This window comes from Callospermophilus lateralis, chromosome 11, assembly GCF_048772815.1.
Source record: "Callospermophilus lateralis isolate mCalLat2 chromosome 11, mCalLat2.hap1, whole genome shotgun sequence".
NCBI classification, from domain to species: domain Eukaryota; kingdom Metazoa; phylum Chordata; class Mammalia; order Rodentia; family Sciuridae; genus Callospermophilus; species Callospermophilus lateralis.
The window spans coordinates 84,440,217-84,460,701 of record NC_135315.1 but is presented as its reverse complement, the minus strand read 5'-3'; positions in this window follow the sequence as shown (position 1 = coordinate 84,460,701).

The window sequence follows — 20,485 nt, the reverse complement described above, 5'->3', positions numbered from 1 at the left end:
GGGGGGCTGGGGCTGGGGTTCAGGGGTAGAGCACTGTGCTGCGAGGCAGGGGCCTGCCACACTGCACACTTGCACACTCCTCAGAAATCTGCCTTGGCCCTGGGCCCCTGCCTGGCGCCTCCCCCAGCCCCCGTGGAGTCAGTCTGTGACATGCTGGGGGTGTCAGTCCAGGCCTGAGTCCAGGCCAGCAGAGAAGCCCTGGAGCTTCCTGGGTGGAATCGCTGCTGCCCCAAACACACAGTGGTCCAGTTTCCTGGGCCCTCCAGGGACAAGGCAAGGGACAGCCCCACTCCTAGAGGGCCTGCTGGCCCTGCACACCCAAGGTGGCCTCGAATGCCCAGGTGTGTTACGGGTCATCTGGAGCAATGGCAGACGAGGAGGCCTAGAGTCCCGCACATGACCCATGGGAGGCTGAGTAGCGTGGCACTGCCAACTTTTTCCTTGTGGTCCTTCCTTGAAACCCTGCCACACCAGCCTGTCCATCCCAGGTGGCAAGCAGAGTGGCATCCAGTGTTGAACCCACAGCCACCTGCAACCAGAAGGCAGCAGCGGGCTGCATCTCCAGTGGACCCCGAGGGAGCCAAGCCCAGGCCAGCAGCACCCCTCACCTCCAGGGCAGCACCTGCCGGGGCCAGCGTGCACAGACTGTCTCTTGGGCCACTCTGCCCATAGCAGATGGGGCTCCCTCGCACCCCCTCCCCCACCCATGTGGCCTGTCCCCTGGCTGGGCCCCTGCTGACCACCCACCAAGGTCTCTGCAACAGTCCCTGGGATGAGCTCGCTGCACTGCAAGTACCCCAGGCCCTGGACTCTCCACATGGACAGAGGCTGCTCAGGGTCCAAGGAGGGTGCAGGTCGGCAGCAGGGAGGGGTCCACCAGCAGCAGCTGCAGCTCTCACAGGAGAGGGTCAAGTGGCAGAGGTGACCTCCTGGGCAGAGAGGGCAGCAGGGCAGCACTGAAGTCTCAGCACCTGCCACCTTTGGACACAGCCCCAAGCACAAGTGTCCTGTGCCCCTGCAAGGGTCCCATGTGCTGCTCTGCCACCCCAATCTGTCCCCTGGGGATGGCTGGGGGTCCTGGGGCAGGATACCCCAGAGCCGGCCCCTCATGACAGCCTTTGCCTCTCCTCTGAGCAGGGGAGCGAGGTAGCCCCCAGGGCAGCACTGCCCAAATGCTGTCCAGAGACTGCTGGGACCTCAGGTAGAGGTGGGGGCTGCTAGCGAGGCAGGACCCAGATGCAAGGCCCTGGCCCCCAGCCCAGCCCTGGAGGAGGCCAGAGATTGGGGCAGGTTGCTGGAGGTGCAAGGTCAGGGATCCAGGGATGGGTGTGTGAGACTCAAACGCTGGGAGGCCCCAGGAGGAAGAGGCTGGCAGGACAGAGGACACGGGGTGTGCGCAGGAGACGGGCCCAGAGGGAGCCACAGGGAGGGAGCGAGGACGCAGGTGGGAAGTGGGAGCCCTAGCAGCCGGCGAGCCCACTGATCTGGCCCTGGCTCAGTCCTGGAGTGTTCTGGAGACTCGGGAAGATGCCTGGGGCCAACCTCCAGTTCTCCAGCCCTCCCTCTATCCTGCTGGGGGCAGGAGGTGGAGTGGGTGCTCCTCCCAGGTAGCAGGGTGCCGGGAGGGGCTGGGAGCCACCCTCCTGCACACCAGCAGCACACAGGATCGGGCTCCCCTGGGGCGGGCTGCGCTGATGGCCTCTGGGAACCCAGCGCCTGATGACCTGCTGCTGGCAGCACTGCTCTGGCCACACCTGCAGAGCCCCCTGCCCACGAACCACAGCACCATCCCCAAGCGGACAGTCACCTCCCTGAGGTGTGGCCTCCCAGGACAGGGCCTCGCTCGCAGGGGCAGGTGGGTATCTCGGGAACGAAGCATGAGCAGCACAGTGAGCAGCACAGGTGGAGGCTGGGGACGGCGCCTTGGCTTGCATCGGCGTGTCCCTCTCCTGCGTGGCTCTCCGAGCTGCTACTGTTCTGGTGTTGGGCACAAGGCCACATGGTGACCACAGGGCTCCAGGGCCAGGACCACGCTCCCCACTGCCAGGCAGGGCCCCCGTGGCCAGCCAGGTGGAAAGTCTTGAGGGCTCAAGGCGCTCTGTGCCCACCATGTTGGCCTGGCTGTGGCCACCAGGGGACACGGAGGGTCCTGCAGGGGCAGGAGCAGAGGCACCCAGGGGGTCTCGCCCTTTCCTTCTTCTTTCAGCAGCAACCGCTCCACGTCAACTCAACTTGCTTTCTAGGTTAACTGCTATTCTGAGCACCTTCCCTGTTCTTTCTGCTTCCCGCTCCGTTTGTCCCACTATTTATAGTTGACTACTTAAGAGGCACAAATCACTGTTGTAACAGCTGATGGATTTCAAGAGACTGCTGAAGACAATTAGCTGAAGGGTTTGCTGATGGCTCCTTCTCCCGGGGCTGGCGGAAGCTCTGCCCCCTTCCTTAGGTGACGATGTGTTCTCCAAAAGCAGGCCTCCCCCTAGACAAACTGCTCCCCCAGGAAGCTGGCTTTCCCACTCCCCGCACCCACTGTCCCCAGAGAAAGAAGGGCCCTCTCCCCTGCGGGCTCCCACAGGCTCAGGACCCACCAGGTCCTCCGGCTCCATGTCCAGCTCTCTAGGTGGCAGGGTGGCTTCCACTCCAGGAAGCAGAGGGAGAAAAGGTAGGACCCCAGCCGCAGCCTGCCCGCAGCCGCTCGGGGCCAGGCACACTTCCTGCTTCACCGTGTCCACTTATTAAACCCTCAGCCAGGAGGTAGGCCTGCCACTCTCCACAGAGATGCAGAGATCGACACAGCCCGTGGCTTCCTGTGCTGCCCACCAGGTCCTGAGCCCCGCACCGTGAGCTGCTCTGGGTGGCCATCCTGGGGCTTACCTGGGCAGGGGACACGGTTTTGACACTATCTTCAGTGGTGGTCAGGTCTGGGTGGTTATTTAAGAGTGAACACCATCTCAGACTGTGGTCTGGCCCCCGTGCTGCCGTATCTGAGGAAATGGGTGGGGACACAGGCCTGTACCCATGGGTTTGAGTGCCTTCACTACCTCTGAGGATGCTGGAGCCCAGAGAGGCTCAGTCAGGCTGGGCAGAGCTCTGGGGTCCCGGCCCATGGACAGAGCCATGGCGGGATCCCATGAGCTCTGTGGCTGGGGCTCATCCCAGAGGCAGTAGGTGAACGAGGGAGGAAGGGGGCAGGTGATGGTTGGAGCAGGGTGGGGAGAGCCTGCAAGCGGGTGGTGCCCCAGGCCCACAGCCTGCCCTGCCACCCCCAGGCCCACAGCCAGCCCTGCCAGCCCATCCTGTCCTTCCCTTGCCCTGGCTTTTGGGGAAAGGCCCCCTCTGCCCCACCTGCATTTTCACGTGGAAGCCATAGTTCTTGAGGCCGAGGGGGGTACTTCTCCTAACTCGGCTCGCCTGGAACCCTCAGGCAGCACAGCAGAGCAAGCCTCTGGCGCAGGCTGCTGCACCCATCAGGGGTGTGCTGGGGACTGCTGCCCCCACCCCGCCACTCAGGGCATCTCCTGGGCAATCCAGCAGAGTCGCGAGAAGCCCCAGGGCCTCCTGCCCACAGCCTCCAACACACAGCCTGCTAGCTCTCAGGTCCTGGAGAACGGGGTCTCTGGGTACAAGGGAGCCCTGGACAACCATGCAGTATTTGCACTTTTCTGAAGGTCCCCAAGCACCACAGTGGGAAACATGAAGGAGCATAGTGGAGCAAGCTGAGTGCATCACGATGGCGGGTGGACCCACTGGGGCCCACAAGGACACATGCCACCCCCTAGGGGCTGTAGCATCCCAATTTACATAGTAGGAAGATGGAGGGCCCTGGCCATTCCAGAAAGCCGACCCTCACCCACAGTCAGAGGAATCTCCCACCTGCCCCAGGGGCCTGTCAGGAGGACAGCTCTGGGGAGAGCTGCAGACCAAGGGAGAGGGCCTGTCTGCGAAGACAGCCATGGCCCCTCTGCCTGATCCAGCAGAGCCCATTTCCCACGACACCCACCGGACCTGGATGGTGGCAAGGATGCTGGTTCCTTCCGGATTCTCAGACTGCAGCAGCCGGGAGCTGAAAATGGCAGACCCCCCTTTCTCCTGGAATGCCTGCTTCCTGGCTCAGGATGCCCGTGGGAGGGAGGACTATACCACCAGTGAGGGGCAGTGTCACAGGCCATAGTACCAACTTCAGGGTGCCTAGGATGGTGTGAGCCAGTGCTGGGGAACTTGCCCGTGTCCTCCCACCTTTGACCTTTGTGAAGTGGCCCTGTGTGGGTGACCACTGCTGGCCAGGTGGACGCCTGCCCGCTGTAGTGGTCTCTGATGAGGTGGTGTGTCTGGAGCAGGCGTGTTCTCCGAGAAGGTGCATTTCCCTTAAAGAGCCTGCTGGGAAAACACAGGCAGGGCATCTCCTGGGGCCAGTTGGCTGGGAGAGTTTTCTAAGACGGAGATGATGTAAACCCACACAAGCAAGTTGGTGGTTCCCAGACAGCCTACAGCGTCCCCATGGGACACAGCCACCCATCCTGGGCACAGACCTGAAGAGCGCAGAGCAGGGACCCAAACAAGAAGTGGAAGGAAAGCGCTGCTTCTAGATAAACAGGAACAGGCCACTAATGGACTCCCTCCTCCCAGGAATGCTTGGCTTTTCAAACAGCCCATTTCTGAAATCCTAAACACCAACAACAGAGGGGAAACTGTGAAAACTGTGTTTCCTAAAACGACTTTTTTTTTTTTTTGGTACTGGGGATTGAACCCAGGGGTGCTTAACCACTGAGCCACACCCCCAGCCCTTTTTGATTTAGAGACAGTGTCCGAGAGTTGCTAAGCGCCCACTAAGTTGCTGAGGCTCGCTTTGAATTCGTGATCCTCCCACCTCAGCCTCCCAAGCCACTGGGATTACAGGCATGTGCCACTGTGACCGGCCTAATACTTCTGCTTTTGCTTTTCTTTTGCATTTTCCCCCCCAGTACAGAAGACTGAACCCAGGGGTGCTCTGTCACTGAGCCACATCCCCAGTGCTTTTTATTTTTTGAGATGTTTTCCCTAAATTTCCCAGGCTGGCCTTGAACTTGACCCTCCTGCCTCCTGAGTCACTGGGATTATAGGCCTGCTCCACCACATGCAGCTTTTTTGTAGAAAAATATGCAACATTCCAAACATAGATAAAAAAGAATCACACGGGGCTGGGGCTGTAGCTCAGTGGTAGAGCCCTTGCCTCACATGCATGAAGCATCCAGTCCAGCATCATATAAAAATAAAGAAATAAATAAAGATGTGTCCATCTACAACTGGAAAAAAAAATCAGAAGAAGAAAAAAAAGAATCATACAGTAACCCACCAGGTACCACCACCAACTTCAACTTGGGAACACGTGGGTCCTTCACACTTCTCCTGCTTCTCAACCACCTCAAGGTCAGGAAGGTGACTGGCCTTCTGCTTTGTGCCAAGTGCTCCACCACTGAGCTAGTACCAGCACAGACACCTCTGGGACACCCAGCCACAGCCACCGAACCCAGGCCCCCGCGGAAACACCGCTCCTGCTCCCCACCCCCCACCGGTTCAGGCTTCCTCCTTCCCAGAGGAGGTCTGAGCAGTCCCAGAGTGCCCAGCTGCTGCGGGGGAGCTGTCCCTGGGGACATATGTGCCGGCACAAGGCCCAGGAGCAGCTTGTTCCGCACCTTCGTCCAGAGAAATGCCCTGGTCTGAGCAGAACTTCCCCCAGAGGAATTCTCTCAAGAGGAAACCCAGAAGTATCCGCTCAGCTGCTAGCCACCTCCGAGTGCCCGCCTGCTGTCCTCCCCAGCTCTTCCTGTCCCGGGGAGGAAGGGGCAGGTCAACCCAGGAAGTCGTTCGCACAGAGGAAGACAGCCAGGCCAGGAGGGCATCCACCTGCAGCAGGAGTCTGGCCCTAGGAAAAGGTGCAGGCCCCTGCCTCGCTACCACCTGGTGGAGCCTGGAGAAGACAGGCCACCACCACCTCCCCAAGGCCCCCATGTCCTGCTCCTGAGGTGCCTGACATCAGAGTGCAGCTGGCCCTTGGGTGTGGCCTCCTCCTGTGACCAGCCCCTGTGGGACCAGTGCCACATGTGGCCCAAGCACACCAGTCAGTGGTGGGACGGTGGCTGGGGTGCAGTCACTCCCCAGGGTGAGCCCGGCAGCTGTGGGCTTGGAAGGGGCACAGGCCTGCGGTGCTGTGACCTCACATGGGGCCAGCAGCCTTTCCTGTTGAAGCAGCCGGAGTCGGGGCTTTTACGCTAAATTATGATAATGCCCGACTCCCCAAGTCCAGGCACATGTTTAACTTGTATCAAGACAGAATTTAATAATTATAAGACTTAAAAAAGCCAATGCCTGTGTCCAGCCCTGACTAGACCTGGAGGCAGGAGACACACAAGCACCGCTGGAACCATCCCCTTGACCTGTGACTTCCAGCCCCAGGCAGGGAGATGAGCAGAAACGCAGTCCCTGGCAGAGCAGAGCGGAGGTCATGTTCAGCAAGGCAGGACTCCGGCTGGTGGGAGCCAGGAGCACTGGCAGACGTTCCCTGGAGACCACAAGCAGCCCCCAGAGGGGCTGGAGACGCCCCAGCAGCCTATTCTCCAGAACCCACTCCAGGGCCAGGGGCACCCCCAGAGGCAGATGCTGGCACCATGCCTGAGCAGGTCCCAGGCAGGAGGGGACACAGCCCACGTGAGCAGGGGCGTGGCAACATCCTGGGGCAGGGCCAGAGAAACTGGGCCTACTTCCCCAGAGCCCAGCCAGGTGCCTGCTCTCCTCGCCCCCGGTGAGGCAGACTCCATGTCAACACAGGGGCTCTGCGGGCATGTCCATGTGGGGATGTCACCAGGGGTGAGGTGACACCATTGGGAGATGGCTTGGAGAGAGAGGTGCCCCTGTGGGGGATGCCACCACAGAGTCACTACACCCACGGGGGATGGGCTACTCAGACAGAATGAACCCTGGTTCTTCACTTGTGTTCCCTAAGGTCACAGGTTAGAAGACGCTAGAGAGAGAGATGGCAGGTAGGTGTGGGCAGCAGGGCAACGCCTGGATATACAAGTGGCAGGCAGGTGGGTGGGTGCATGGAAGAGACACCAGGAGGCAGGAGGGCAGGTGGTTGAGTGGTGAGTGTGCAGGTGACAGGTGTCAATGGGTAGGTGTGCGCAAACACCCACATGGGTGCAGAGCTGTCCCACAGTGAACTCCAGGGGATGCAGGGTGCCCGAAAAAGAGAGATGCCAGCTAACAGCTCGGTGGCCACCATATGGCACTTGAGGGACATCCCAAAACCCCTAATGGCAGCAGCTGTGGGGAGAGATGGGTGGGACTGTCACTGCTTCTTCCCGCCAGGTCCAGTTCAGAAGGCAATCAGCCCGTCTTCAGCAACGCCTTTCAGAATCAATTCCAAGCCAGTGCCCCTGGGTTCTCTGGTGTCCTCTCTCTCCCCAGTGGAAAAGCCCACGGGGGAAGCATGCCCATGGGACCTCCACCGGGGGTCTTCACCCTGCAGTGGGGGCCGGTGCACATGGACCCCACTCTGGGCCCTTTCTCTTGTGGGGCCACATAACAGTGGCAGGACCTCCTTTCCATCCAACCTGCCAGGGCCATGGCATGGGTCTGGACTGTGGGTCCCAACTGTTGTCTGGTTCTCATCTTGGGATCTTCTAAGCCAGCAGAGAGGGACAGTCCCCTCTTGCCAGACTGTGTCTATGAAGCAGTATAAGCAAAGGTGGGGGCTCCCAAGAACTGGTCAGTGTTCCAGTCCCACTACCTGCAGGACTGTCCTAACTCCACTCACCATCTTACAGCGGGGGTGGACTCAAGTCCACCCTGGCTGGGCCACTCTCCAGGATGTGCCCCAGCACCCAGGGCTCTTCAGTTCCTGCCCACTGCCCCATGCCCACCTCACCAGTGCCTAACCTCACTGGGAATCAGAAGCCTCAGCCTCCCAACAGGAGGCTAAAATGGGGGAGTTGCCGTCACAACTGCCACTGTGGAAGAACGGTGCAGAGACTGTCAAAGCCAAGGCAATGGCTTGTGAGCCAAAACTGTCATTCTCCACCAGAACCAGCCGTGGAATGGTCACTCTGGTGGCCTGGACTTCCCTGAGCCGCCCTTTGCAGCTTCCAGTCATCAGGCTGCAGCTGGGCTCCTTGTCTATCTGCACCGACATGTACTGGAGGGACTCGGTGTCCCTGAGATGGCCTGCTAGCCTTGTAGCCCTGGAGCTACTGCTCAGCCTCCCAGAATGTCACATCCGAACAGTGTGGCAGCACAACGGCGTGCTTGCTCCTTGAAGTCCACAAGTCCCTGAGCCACAGAAAGTCCTCACCATTTAGCTGCTCAAGGAAGCCTATGTGAACGTCCCAGCCCTGTGACCTACAACCCGTCTCTGCCTCGGCAGGGCCTTCTGCAGCAGGGCCCACCCAGGCTTTCTGCCCCATCTGCTGGAGGACAAGTGGGCATGGCACTGGAGGTTCTTTTTGAGGTGATAAATTGCTCCAAGACTGGCTGCAGAGGCCTAGTGCCAGGCTGAATTACAGCTCAGCATTTTTTAAGATGGGGAACCAGTCTTAAAAGGACCACAGATAACCACAGCGGCTTGGGAGGCTGAGGCAGGAGGATCCACGTCTCTAAATAAAGCATAGACAGGGCTGGGATGTGACTCAGTGGTTAAGCACTCCTGGGCTCTATCCCCACATGGGAATGAGAATGGTAAAAAATAAATGAGAGGCTAGGGGGCCCTGGCAGGCCTCACCACACCCACCACGCAGCACCTCTGCCCACCAGCTGCACTTGTAGCAAAGTCCCCACAGTGACCCTCTGGTGTGTGCACCCTGTAGCTGGGCCCCTGCCACTTGTGCAGACAGGTGTGCAAGCTGCCCAGGACAAAGGAACTGTGGGAAATGCTGTTTCCCTAATGGGCAAGGTCACCGAGACTAGAGGCACCTGGTTTCTGATTAGGGGGTTCACCACGAGCTGTTTCTTACATGTTCTTATGGGCTTCAAATGCTGTGGGGAGCCCTGACCCAGCAGAGGCACAGGGCAAGAGAGTACCCAGGAGACCTGACGGCCAGGTACCCCCACCCTGCCCACACACTTGTGTACAGGTCCGTAGACAGGGCCAAGGGGAGCAGGCGGTGCTGGGGGGGTTCTCAGCCACCAGCCTGGGTGAGGAGGGTCTTCACATGGACACCAGAGCCCACGGGTATTACTGGGTTCATGCAGTGGGGCAACACATATAGGAGTCAAAAGGGGCAAGTGGGGTGAGGGCACCCAGCAGGAAGGGAACTGTAAAGCCAGGGGCAGGGCAACCTTGGCTCCAGGAACACCTACAAGGGAGTTGGCGGGAGAGCATAGAACAGAGAAATCCTGGGTGTTAGCCAGGCACCCTCACTGAGCAGGGAGTGGGCAGGTGCCAGGTGCAGATGCAATGGTTTACTTCACATGCCGCCAGGCCCTGGCACCCAGGATCTGCTCAGACGCCCAGTCTTGCCTGTGGAAGGGCTTCTGGATGAGGTAAATATTGAATTGAGCAGATTCTTGGCAGATGACCCACCATGCTGTGGGGCTCTCCGGCAATCACCTGATGGCCTTTAGTTTAAAAATAACAAAAAACCCTGTCCCTGAGGAAGTGGGCACACTGCCTCTAGCCCCAGCAGTTGGCTCCCCCGACATCTGCCTTGCAGAGTTCATCCTGTAGTACACAACCAAGCAGGCCAAGTCTTAAACACCTCTCCCCTACATCAAGGCACCCCTCCACCCATGGGGTAGGAGGTGACAGATGGCTTTGCCCTCCCCATGGCCTCCAACTTGCTTCCCAGCCGACCCCAGCCCCAGGAACCCACGGGGCAGGACAGAAGGGGGCTGAGTGCCCAGGTGGGGACACGTGTGGCATGCCCAGGCCTCCTGCCACAGCTGTGGTCTTCAGGCCCACCAGAATGCCAGGAGCCAGATTTTCCTGCCGTGGATATGCCAATCAACAAGAGCTGCATGAAACCCCAGCTCCCGGTGAGGCTGTTGAGTGCCAGGGCGGAGTCTCAGAGCCCTGTCCAGCTGGGCACTGCCAATACTCTGGCAGCTCTCATCAGGTTCTGAAAACTGGTAGATATTGTTTCCCCATAAAAATGGATATAAAATGCAAACAGTGCTCAGGAGCCCCACCTGCTGCTTCAGTGTCTACCCTGATGCCCCAGAAGGAGCAGAGCTGTGGAAAGGACTGTACAGTGTTTTATTTCATGGACCCAGTGGTGCAGGCCAGGCTGAGACAGGCGCTCTGAGTCCCCAAAGTCTGAACTTTGGCGCAAGGACATCACACTCAGGTGCATTTTCTGAGGCTGGCACAAAATGAAGGGCCCCCACTCTCCCCACCCCCTGCTTCTCCCCTTACAGAAGTTCAGGAGCCGTGGGCACTCAGAGGCCATGGCAACGGGCCAGGCTCCTGCCCCTCAGCCACCTCAGCTGCAGACAAGGAAAGCCACAGCAAGCTCAGAGGCCACCCATCCTGGCCTGGCCACATGATTTCCTGCTCTTCAGCGACGGCCTCTTCTTCCTCCCTGCCTCGGCTTCCTCTTCTTGTGGACCCTGCTCTGGCCACCAGACTCTGAACGTGCAACGCTGGGGCTGACCCTCTTCTGGCTCCTCTTCCTCTCAGTCCCTGAGCCCAGGTCTGGACTAGAGGCCTCCTCCTCGCCTTCCCCTGCTGAAACAGGAAGCACACTTCTTCCAAAACAAGTCCCCTGCAGGCACAGCAGCCACAGCCCACCAGGGGACCCACGTCAGCACAAATGGCGTGTTCCACAGTCACCTGTGCTCGTGACAGGGAGGGCCAAGCCTGGAGACACACCTCCAGAAAAACCAGTTGTCAAGAGGACAGATCAGGAGGCCCAGTCCTGAAGCAAGGCGTGGAGGGGTGGGACTGGCTCAGTGCAGGGAGAGGAGGGACGACCCTGGCTCAGGGCCGAGCTGCCAAGCCCTGAGTTTGATTCAAGTTGCACACCTGTGCATTTGGCTCATGTCCTGGGGCCCAGCTGAGGGCAGGCTGCTGGGAAGTCACTGCCCAGGTGGGGACAACACAGAAGGGGCTCAACAGTAGTGGGCGGCCCAGGCCAGGTCAATCCAGATGGCGGGGAGGGTTCTTCAGTTCCCTGCAGCGCCATATCTGGCACAGGGCACTGCCCGCCCCAGGGCAAGCAGGCACTCAAGCCTACCACAGGGCACAGATGCAGGTCGGTCCTTAGCATAGGTGCCTTGTCCAGCACAATCCTGTGGCCATCAGGGAGGGACAGGGAGGAAAAATGACCCTGACAAGGTCAAGAGCTGTGAAGCTCAAGGACTGCCGGAGGACATGGAAGAGGAGAGGCACATGGGAAAAAAAGAGGTAGGCAGCCCAGAGAAAGGCACCATGGTGTGGACAGGGCAGTTCCCACAGCCAGTGTGCTTCAGGCAAGAAAGCGGGATGGTGGAGAGTAGTCCCAGGATCAACCCCGAGACCACGACCATGCAGGGCGCCCCAGAACTCGAAGCCAGCGGGCACTTGTGTCTGAAGAGGAGACATAGGAAAAGACATCAGAGGTGACCAGGGGCAAGGGACAGGGCAGCAGGTGAACCACCTGGATGTCAATAGTCACCTCCAATCCTCCTCCTCTTGTTCTTTGGCCTTGACTTCAGTGAGTGCCTCCTCATCTTGCGCTCCCACCTCCCTTCAAGCAGATGCCTGTAGGTTTTTTCCGGGATGTCGTCCTCGGGGAAGGTGCCTGAGAATCCGGGTGAGTCAGGAGGCTGAGAGTGGCTTGAAATGTGCCGCACACACCTGCCCGTGCTGCACTTAAGACAGGGCCTGTTCTACTGCCAGGCATGAGGTACTGAGCAACAATCCCACAGCTGAGATGGACAGTGTGAAGCCTGACCCGTCCCCGCCCAGAACAGCAGCACCTGGGAAGCCCTTCTCAGATCACATCGAGGCTGGTCTACTTCTCAAACAAGCAGTACTGTGCAGGGGCACAAGGGTCCCTTCTGTACCACTGTGGGTGTTGCGCACTGCACATGCCCACCCAGTGTGTGTGACTCATGCCCTTCACTGCATGAACTGCACTAAAACTGCTGGCCTTCAGCTCCTGATGCCATCAGGGAAAGGCCACCATGTGGACAGAGGATGGACTGACAGGCAAATAAGTGATGAACAGGAACCCAGGGGCGGGCACGCAAGCACCCAGGTAAAATACTTCACCTGGCTGCATTTTGAAATCCTGCATAACCCTCCCAAGGAGCGGCCTGTTGGGTCACCTACACCACACGCTGCAGAGTGGAGAAGCTCCCTGCCCAAATGGCAACACCACCATCAGCCACTCCAAAGCCCTGGACCAGCACCGTGTCTCACAGCCACCAGGGGCTGAGGATCACTAAGCACTAGAGAACAAGGGCTGCAAAACCCTCAGCCTGCCGCCCTGCCTGCCCTGCCCTGCCCCGCAAGCCCCCGAGGGAGCACGGGGAACCACCACAGGGCCCTAGGGATGAACGCCTCCAAGATGGGGTCACATGGAGCCAATCCAATCCTCACCTCCAGCCAGGTCCTACAGCCTGCAAGACCAAGACAGACTCTGTCACACACAGCCTTGGTTCTGCCAAAGCTGTGTCCTGGGGACACACCCAGAGCTGCTGAGGGGCCCAAGACACCCTGCCCTTGGTGAGACACCTGTTACGGGAGCTCTGAAGTCCTCTGCCTGGCTGAGTGGCTTCAGGGACAGTGCAGGGGGCACAATGTCAGCAGAGGCAGTGGGGCTAAGACAGGCAGCTCTAGGGCTGGAGAAGGAGAGGCCAGGTGCCCTGAAAGACACTCACTTCTGGATCACTTTGTAGAGGCACTTCCTGTTCTGAGAAGGAGTGCTCTGCTGACTGGCCACTTCAAACAGCCTGTTAGCAATGGCCTCGTAGTCAAACTGTTTCAAAAAGGGAGGCCAGGTCAGTCACCTTGCCAAGCAGACCTCAGTCCAGCACGTGGACCCTGCAATCCACTGGCCCACACCAGCACAGGCTCAGGGTCTCCGTACCTCCAGAGTGGCACTGCCCGGCACATTTAGAGGGCTACAAAGCTAGCCCCACTCACAACCTTAAATTCCCAGCAGCCACAACCAGATGCAGAAGTAGCAAGTGACAGTAATCTTACTCTTAGCCCAAAGTGCCCAATTTTCCTTCACCTTACAGCAGTAAGCACTGTATTCCAACTCGGGTCGCTGCTTTGGCTCCCAGTGCAATCCAACGCCAACCACTCAGCATGTGTCCCCTCATGAAGCCAGCAATGCCCCCCAGCAGGGGAGGTCTGGGAAGGCCGCCTACTTGTCCATGGCAAAAGGACTGCTGTGGGGCCAGCCTCTGCACCCACCCTCCCAGCACGTGACCCCAATCCCACTCACTGGCCCTGCCCCTTGCAGGCAACCAGGCCTGCCGTCTGTCCTTCCTCCAAAGCTGACCTCCATGAAGGCAGTCTCCAAGTCCATAGCTATCACCCTCCATTCTGGAGTCAGCAGCAGAGCAGGAGAGCAAAGGCTAAGCTCACCATCTACAGGCCCAGATACCTACCTGGAGGACGGGGCCAGCACTGTCCTAATCGTCTCCTGTCCCCTTGCCCTTCTCAAGGTCAGTCCTGCATATGGAGCCTAAAATGAAAAGGACCTCGTGATCTCCAAAGCCCCTGGGAATAGAGCAGGCACAGGACGGGAAGTACAGCAGGTGGCTGTTGGGCGGTCTCCTAGATGGGCCTTGGCTGACCTCAGGCAGCAAAGTTGTTGGTGAAATCCCACAGCAAGGTCAAAGGGCAGCCAACCCAACCAGAGGGCTGGACCAGGGGAAGTGGGAAACCACTTCAGTCAAGGCCCCCGTGCCAGGCTGGGTGCTCAGGGGTTTGCTGGTGCTGACTTCAGAAGGCAGGCACAGGACAACAGAGCTGCGGGGGCAGCACACGTGGAGAGTGACAGCAGCAGGGCCGTGGGCTGCTCTGGTGCACCACAAGTAGGATCCAGGGACCTGCCTAGAGACTCCAGGATGATAGAAGAGGGCAAGGGGGGCCAGGGAAGGCGCACACAGATGTCCCCAGATGATGCGCTGGGGACAGAGGGGTGTGGGCTGACCCCAGGAAGGCCAAGGGCTCACCAGCATGGGCACTGAGTCCTAAGCCATGGGTGACCTGCCCTTCCAACAGGACATGTCACGTGGTACACAAAGCCTCTACAGCAAGACTGGAAGCAGGCAGGCTAGATCTGCTGCTGCCAGAGCACCCCAAGTCACCTAAGGAAGTCAGGGACTACACCCAGCATGGTACCCAGATGCAAGGGACACAGACAGAGTGCCAGGTCCTAGTGGACCTGGAATAAGGAGCTCAACAGAGCAGCTGATGGCTGTCATCGTGAGTGACCCAACATGGAGTAACCCAGTGTAAGGCAGAGCAGAGGCTGCACTGTAAATGGGGAAGTCAGGCAGCCTGAGAGACAGGTGGACAGGGTGCAGGCAGGCCCCAGGGAGCACTGCAGCCTGGCACAGCAGGGCCTCCAGGGAGCTAGGTTGGGGATTAGTGGCGAGCACGGGAGGAGCTGGGCAGCTGGACAGTGCTGATTGCACTGGAGGCCACAGCAAGCAAGGAGAGCAGAGACACGTGCCTGGTGCTCTCCAAGGTCACTGGTACTGTGCTGCCAGGGAGCTCTGGGTGAAGCAGAAGCAAGGGACCAGTAGGCCACGCAGGCTCAGTCCAGGACAAGCAACCGGAGGGCAGAAGCCCACCTTAGTATACTGTGACCCTCACCTGCAGAGTCTATGGGATAGCAGGTCCTATTCACACTCACCTTCCAGAGATTCACTGTCACCATCTGACACCTCATCCTCCCCGTCCTGCGCATCCATTTCATGCTTCAGGTCCTCAATGGCAAATGGGGCCCGAGCAATGTTATGCTAAACCAGGGAGCTGAGAGGGTGAAATGGAAGCCAGAAAGCCTGCTGGACTCGGCTCTCCACAAGCAGGGCCGAGCATCCTCCCACCTCACCCCATGGCCAAAAGCTTCCAGAGCCCAAACATAGTCAAAAGGGGCAGCAATCCCCAAGGCAGTCTCACCCAGAAGCAAGTGAGGAAGGATCAGGCCCCAGCCACCTGCCACTTACTCCTTAGTGCAGGCAGCGATCTTGCAGAAGGGGTCAATGAACTGCAGGTTCTGATCTGCGGTGAGCTGCGGGAAAGCAAGGGGAGCTGGTCAGTCCCCGGCAAGTGCCACACTGAGCTCCATCACCCAACCGACACTGGCCTCACCTCTTTTTTTTTTTTTTTTAAATATTTATTTATTTATTTTTTAGCTATCGGCAGACACAACATCTTTGTTGGTATGTGGTGCTGAGGATCGAACCCGGGCCGCACACATGCCAGACGAGCGCGCTACCACTTGAGCCACATTCCCAGCCCCCTGGCCTCACCTCTTTAGCTCCCACTTTGGTCAGCTCCTCCAGGAAGATCTCGATGAAGTGGCTCTTCACTCCGTTGGGGGCCTGGCTGCTGGGGTGCAGGATCTCAGTGATCAGCAGCTCCAGAAGCTGCTCAACCTGCCTGAATAAGAGGGCAAATACAGCAGCAGCCATAAGGGCCACATGCCACTGGTGCCCCGTCCCCTCTAAAAGCTCCAGCAAGAATGCACACAGGTGGGCACCTCCACCGGAAACACATCACTCTCTGCACCCACAGGTGGTCTGTGCAGCAAGGAGGGTGGCAATCAAGGGTGTCGTGGCCATGGCCAGCACCGGAACAGTGTGCATGTGGGCCCCAGCAACCTCTGCAACAATCAAGATGCAAGTGGGAAAGGCCAGGCTGAGGCAGGACACTATGTCACCTTGGCCAGATGGTCCTCTCTGTTGTCCCTGCAGGGTACAGCTCAGGAATATGCATCAAGACAGAGCAGAGGTGGAGAGAAAGGCAGAGGCCAGGAAGGGCTGTGGGCTGCAAGCCACCTGCTGGCCTCCCAGCCTTGCCACATGGAGTGCAGGCTGAGAACACATGCAAGTAGTAGCTTTTCCTGAAATGTGAGCCCGATGATCTCAGGGAGGCCCTGGACCCTCAGATCAGAGATCCCCAGGGAGCAAACAGTGTTTAGCAGTCTAGACACACCCAAAACCCCAGGGGCCCTAACAGTGCAGAGCCCCAAGCCCAGAGCCCCTAGGCAATTCCAACACAGAACAACTGGCTAAGGAAGGAAAAGTGACACTCTACCAGGCTCACAGGAAAGGAGGTGAGACCCGTGCTAACCAAGAGAAAGACACCATGGCAGGAGGCCATTGCTGAGCTCCTGCTGACACCTCATGCACTAGAAACAAAGACCTGTCTGCCTGTGGGGACTGGGACGGGATGTGGTGAGGCCCAAGCCATCACTCTGCCTGCCCAGGGAAGAGGTTACCAGTGCTCCCCAGGATACCCTCTGCAACCAGTGGCTGTTACCACAAGGATGGAGCTACTTTTCTAACTTGTGAACCCAAAAAAGGTGATCACAACAAAGTCACCCCGAGGCCCTGGGCCCCTTCAGGATGACCCACACTACTGAGTCCTAAAATGAGCTGGAGTCACCAGCTCTCAGAGTCCTCACTGGGAATTCAAGGATGAAAATCACCCTCAGAAATTCACACCTCGAGGCACTCAGTGAACTAGTCCAACTCCTGCTGAATCTCCTTCATGAAGAGAGAAAGTGGGCTGGGGCCAGGGCCTGTTCACTGTGTGACTCTAAAGACAAGGAGCTAGGGCAGCCTGGGCCTCCAGCTGCATCTGTCCCAACAGCCCTCTGACAGCTGGGCAATGGCAGGTTCGTGGATTCAGAGAGCAGCTCCTTTGAGCACAATTTCTAATTACAAGTCAACTCCAAATACACTTCCAATCCACTCTCCCCACTCACCCAAAAAAATTTAAAAAGGAGAATAAAGACAAAACCTTGCAGCAGCAGAAGGCAGACAGAGGCCAACACTCAGTAAGACATGGAGTGCTCCGCAGAGAGATGCCTGCAGCACTGTGTTTTGTTGGATACTGGAGACAGAGCTCAGGGATGTTCTACCACTGGGCTCCCTCCCCAGGCCTTTTTGAGACAGGGTCTTGCTAAATTGCTGAGGGTAGCCTCAGCTTCCCAAGTCACAGACCACAGGCAGACACCATCACTCCAGTTGCATTTATAAGCAACCATAACAAGTGAGTGGATGGTGGATGGTGGCCCTAAAGTGAGTTTACTGGTGGTCATTCACCCAGTGTTACATGGAGTTTTGTGCTTCTCTGTGTGATGCCTCAAACGTTCAAAGAGAATTCACTCGGTCACTAGGGAGGGCAAACGAGGTTGACAAAGGCTGCAGTGTGTGGACCAGGGTCCCCTGTGGAGCTTCCTAAAGCCAGGTCGCTGAATCTGCGCTGAGACCCTAGAATCTGCATTTCTAAGGATGCAGAGGCGTGGTGCTGAAGTTGTGACAGGGGTGGGGCAGGCCTGGAGAACCGCGGTACGATGAAGGGTTCAGCAAGAAGCGTGTGCTGGCCCTCGTGGAGGCTGGCAAGGGAAAGGTGGACACGCCACCAGCTACACAAACCCACGGGGATGAGCCGCGTGGCACACGGCAGGAGGGAGCAGCAGGAGCGCACGTTCTGCTGGGGGTTACCCACAGGAGAAGGCCCGACGGGGCCTGGAGAGTGTGGCCGTGGAGCCTCGTGTCACTGTCCCACTACACCCGGCGGCCGGGGCGGGGCGGGAGCCCGACGCGGTGGGGACGCGCCGCCGGCCCCGCGAATGCCCCACGCGGTCCCAGCTCTAGTCGCCGCTGCCCCTCGGTGTCCCGCCGGCACCCCTGCCCACCTGTGGTCCGCTGGGTCCTGGCGACGATGTACTTCCGGAGTTTCCGCACCGCCCGGTCTCGGGTCACCTGCTCGTTCCCCTCCAGGCGCTGAGCCAGCTGGATCTCAGGCGGGAGCTGCGTCTGCGAGACCATGGCGACTGCTGCGGACATGCAGGAGGGACCGAGCCCAGATCCGAATCCACACCGTAGTTGCAGCGCTCCCGTGACGTATGCCACGTCACCCTCCCGCAACGGCGCGCGTCCTGCGTCATCCTCCCGCGACGTCTCTCGTCATCCTCCAGCGACGCCGCGCGCCTGCGTCAGCCCCCTAGGATGCACTCCGTCGCCCCTAAGGGCTGGGAAAGTGGGCGACCGGCGCGGTCAGGGAGCAGGTGGCCTGCCGCCCTCCCCGCTGCCCTCCCCGCGGCCCAGGAGGGCGCCCTCGGAGGAGCCCTCTGAGGCTATCGCGTGCTCTGCCAGGCCCGGCGCCTGAGCGCTGAGCGGAGAGCGGGAAGGGCCGTCGCCGCTCCAGGCCACGGGTCGGGCTCTTCAGCTCCTCAACCTGGCGCCTGAGTGGCGGGCCCTGAGCTGGGCCGGACGCGCCTACGAAGCTTGAGCGAAGCCGGGCCACGGAACGGGCTGTGAGCGCCGTCTGGGGAGGTTGGGAAGACGTGCGTGCAGACGAGATGCTGGTGGACGCAGAAAGGCTGTGGGACCTCTTGGGTGTGACACTGTTTGTAAAAGGGGACCCAGCTGACCTCAAGAGGGCCCTGTGTCAGGGGACCCCGAGTGTCCAGAGCCAAGGACCACGCCGGGCTCCACGATTTGCTAGGAGGACTCACAAGACCAGCGGACACTTGGACTCAGGTTAGGGACCTAAATCTGGCCGCTCAGCACATCACAAGTCAGTCAACAGACAGGAAGGTGGGTCTGTTTGAGAAGCTGACTGCCCGAAGTCTCTCTTGCCAGGAGGCCGGTTTAGGGGTGGTTTATGTGGGAGGTGAGTAACAGAGCTTTGAGGCTCAGGGCCCGTCATATCCTAATCACCTAGTCACAAGATGCTCTTCACTTCTGCAGATCTCAAGATCAAAGATCAGCATTTCCTGGGGCCATCTTGTTACTCGCTCATTGAGTAGTTTTCAGTTCCTGACATTACACTATGGACAGGCTGGGGAGCTGATCACTAAATTCACCAGAATGCAAGAAAACTGCCAGGCATGGTGGTTCTCACCTGTAGTCCCAGCGACGTGGGAGGGCTAAGGCAGGAGAATCACAAGTTTGAGACCAGCCTCAGCAATTTAGCAAGGTCCTCGTAACTTAGGGAGACCCTCTCTCAAAATAAAAAAAATAAGGGCTGGGGATGTGGCTCAGTGATAGAGTGCCTTTGGGTTTAATCCCTTGTATGCCCCCCACCACCAAAATAAAGAAGTCAAACAGCTTGCCTGACTATTGTAGAAGAGGAGGGCCAAGCCAGGTCAGGTAGGGAAGTGGACAAGTGCTCAAGTTCATGTGATTTATCACAGAAGGATGAAAAGCAAAATCTGCAAAGGGAAAAAAAGGTGCTTGGGGTGGGGGGCGGCCAGGTGGGAGCCCACTTGAGACCTCTGGGTGGAATCACATGAGATGCTCCTGATCTCCCAGAAGTGAGTTGTGACAACTTGTGTGAAATGTTGCCAACTAGGGAATCTTGTTCGAGATCAGTGCCTAGGGTTTTATTAAGATTTAGTCACAGGCTGGGGATGTGGCTCAAGCGGTAACGCGCTCACCTGGCAAGCGTGCGGCCCGGGTTCAATCCTCAGCACCATATACAAACAAAGATGTTGTGTCCGCCGAGAACTAAAAAATAAATATTAAAAAATTTCTCTCTTTCTCCCTCCCCCACTCTCTCTCTTAAAAAAAAAAAATTTAGTCACGTAGCAACTTCTTGGCACATACCAAAATGTCAGACTCCCAACAGGAAAGTAGGTGTTCATCATAAGCCATATTGTTTGTATGGATTAGGCAATGATACCCTCTTCTCAGAATGTGAGAACTCTCCTGAATTCCAGGCTCCCCAAAAGCAGGCCTTTCAAAGAGCAGCAGTCAGATAAAATATTTTCAGTTTTGTATGCTGAATAATTTTGTATTATAGCAAAAAAAAGCCATAAATTCTGTGCAAATGAATATAGCTTGTGTTCAATTACAGTTTTACTTATTTAATTTTTAGTACTGGGGATTGAACCCAGGAGCACTTAACTATGGAACCATATTCCCAGCCCTTTTTGAGACAGGATCCCAAGGCTGGCCTCCAACTTGTGTTCCTTCTGCTTCAGCCTCCTGAGGCACATGCCTATAATCCCAGCAACTCAGGAGGCTGAAGCAGGAGTATTGCAAGTTCCAGGTCAGCCTTGGCAACTTAGTGAAACCCTGTCTCACAGCAGAATATAAAAAGGGCTTGGGCCAGTGCTGTGGCACACACCTGTAATCCCAGTGGCTCAGGAAGCTGAGGCAGGAGGATTGCAAGTTCAAAGCCAAACTCGGAAAAAGTGAGGTGCTAAGCAACTCAGTGAGACCTTGTCTCTAAATGAAATACAAAATAGGGCTGGGGATGTGGCTCAGTGGCTGAGCGCCCCTGGGTTCAATCCCTGGTACCAATTAAAAAAAAAAAAAGGTATAATGAATG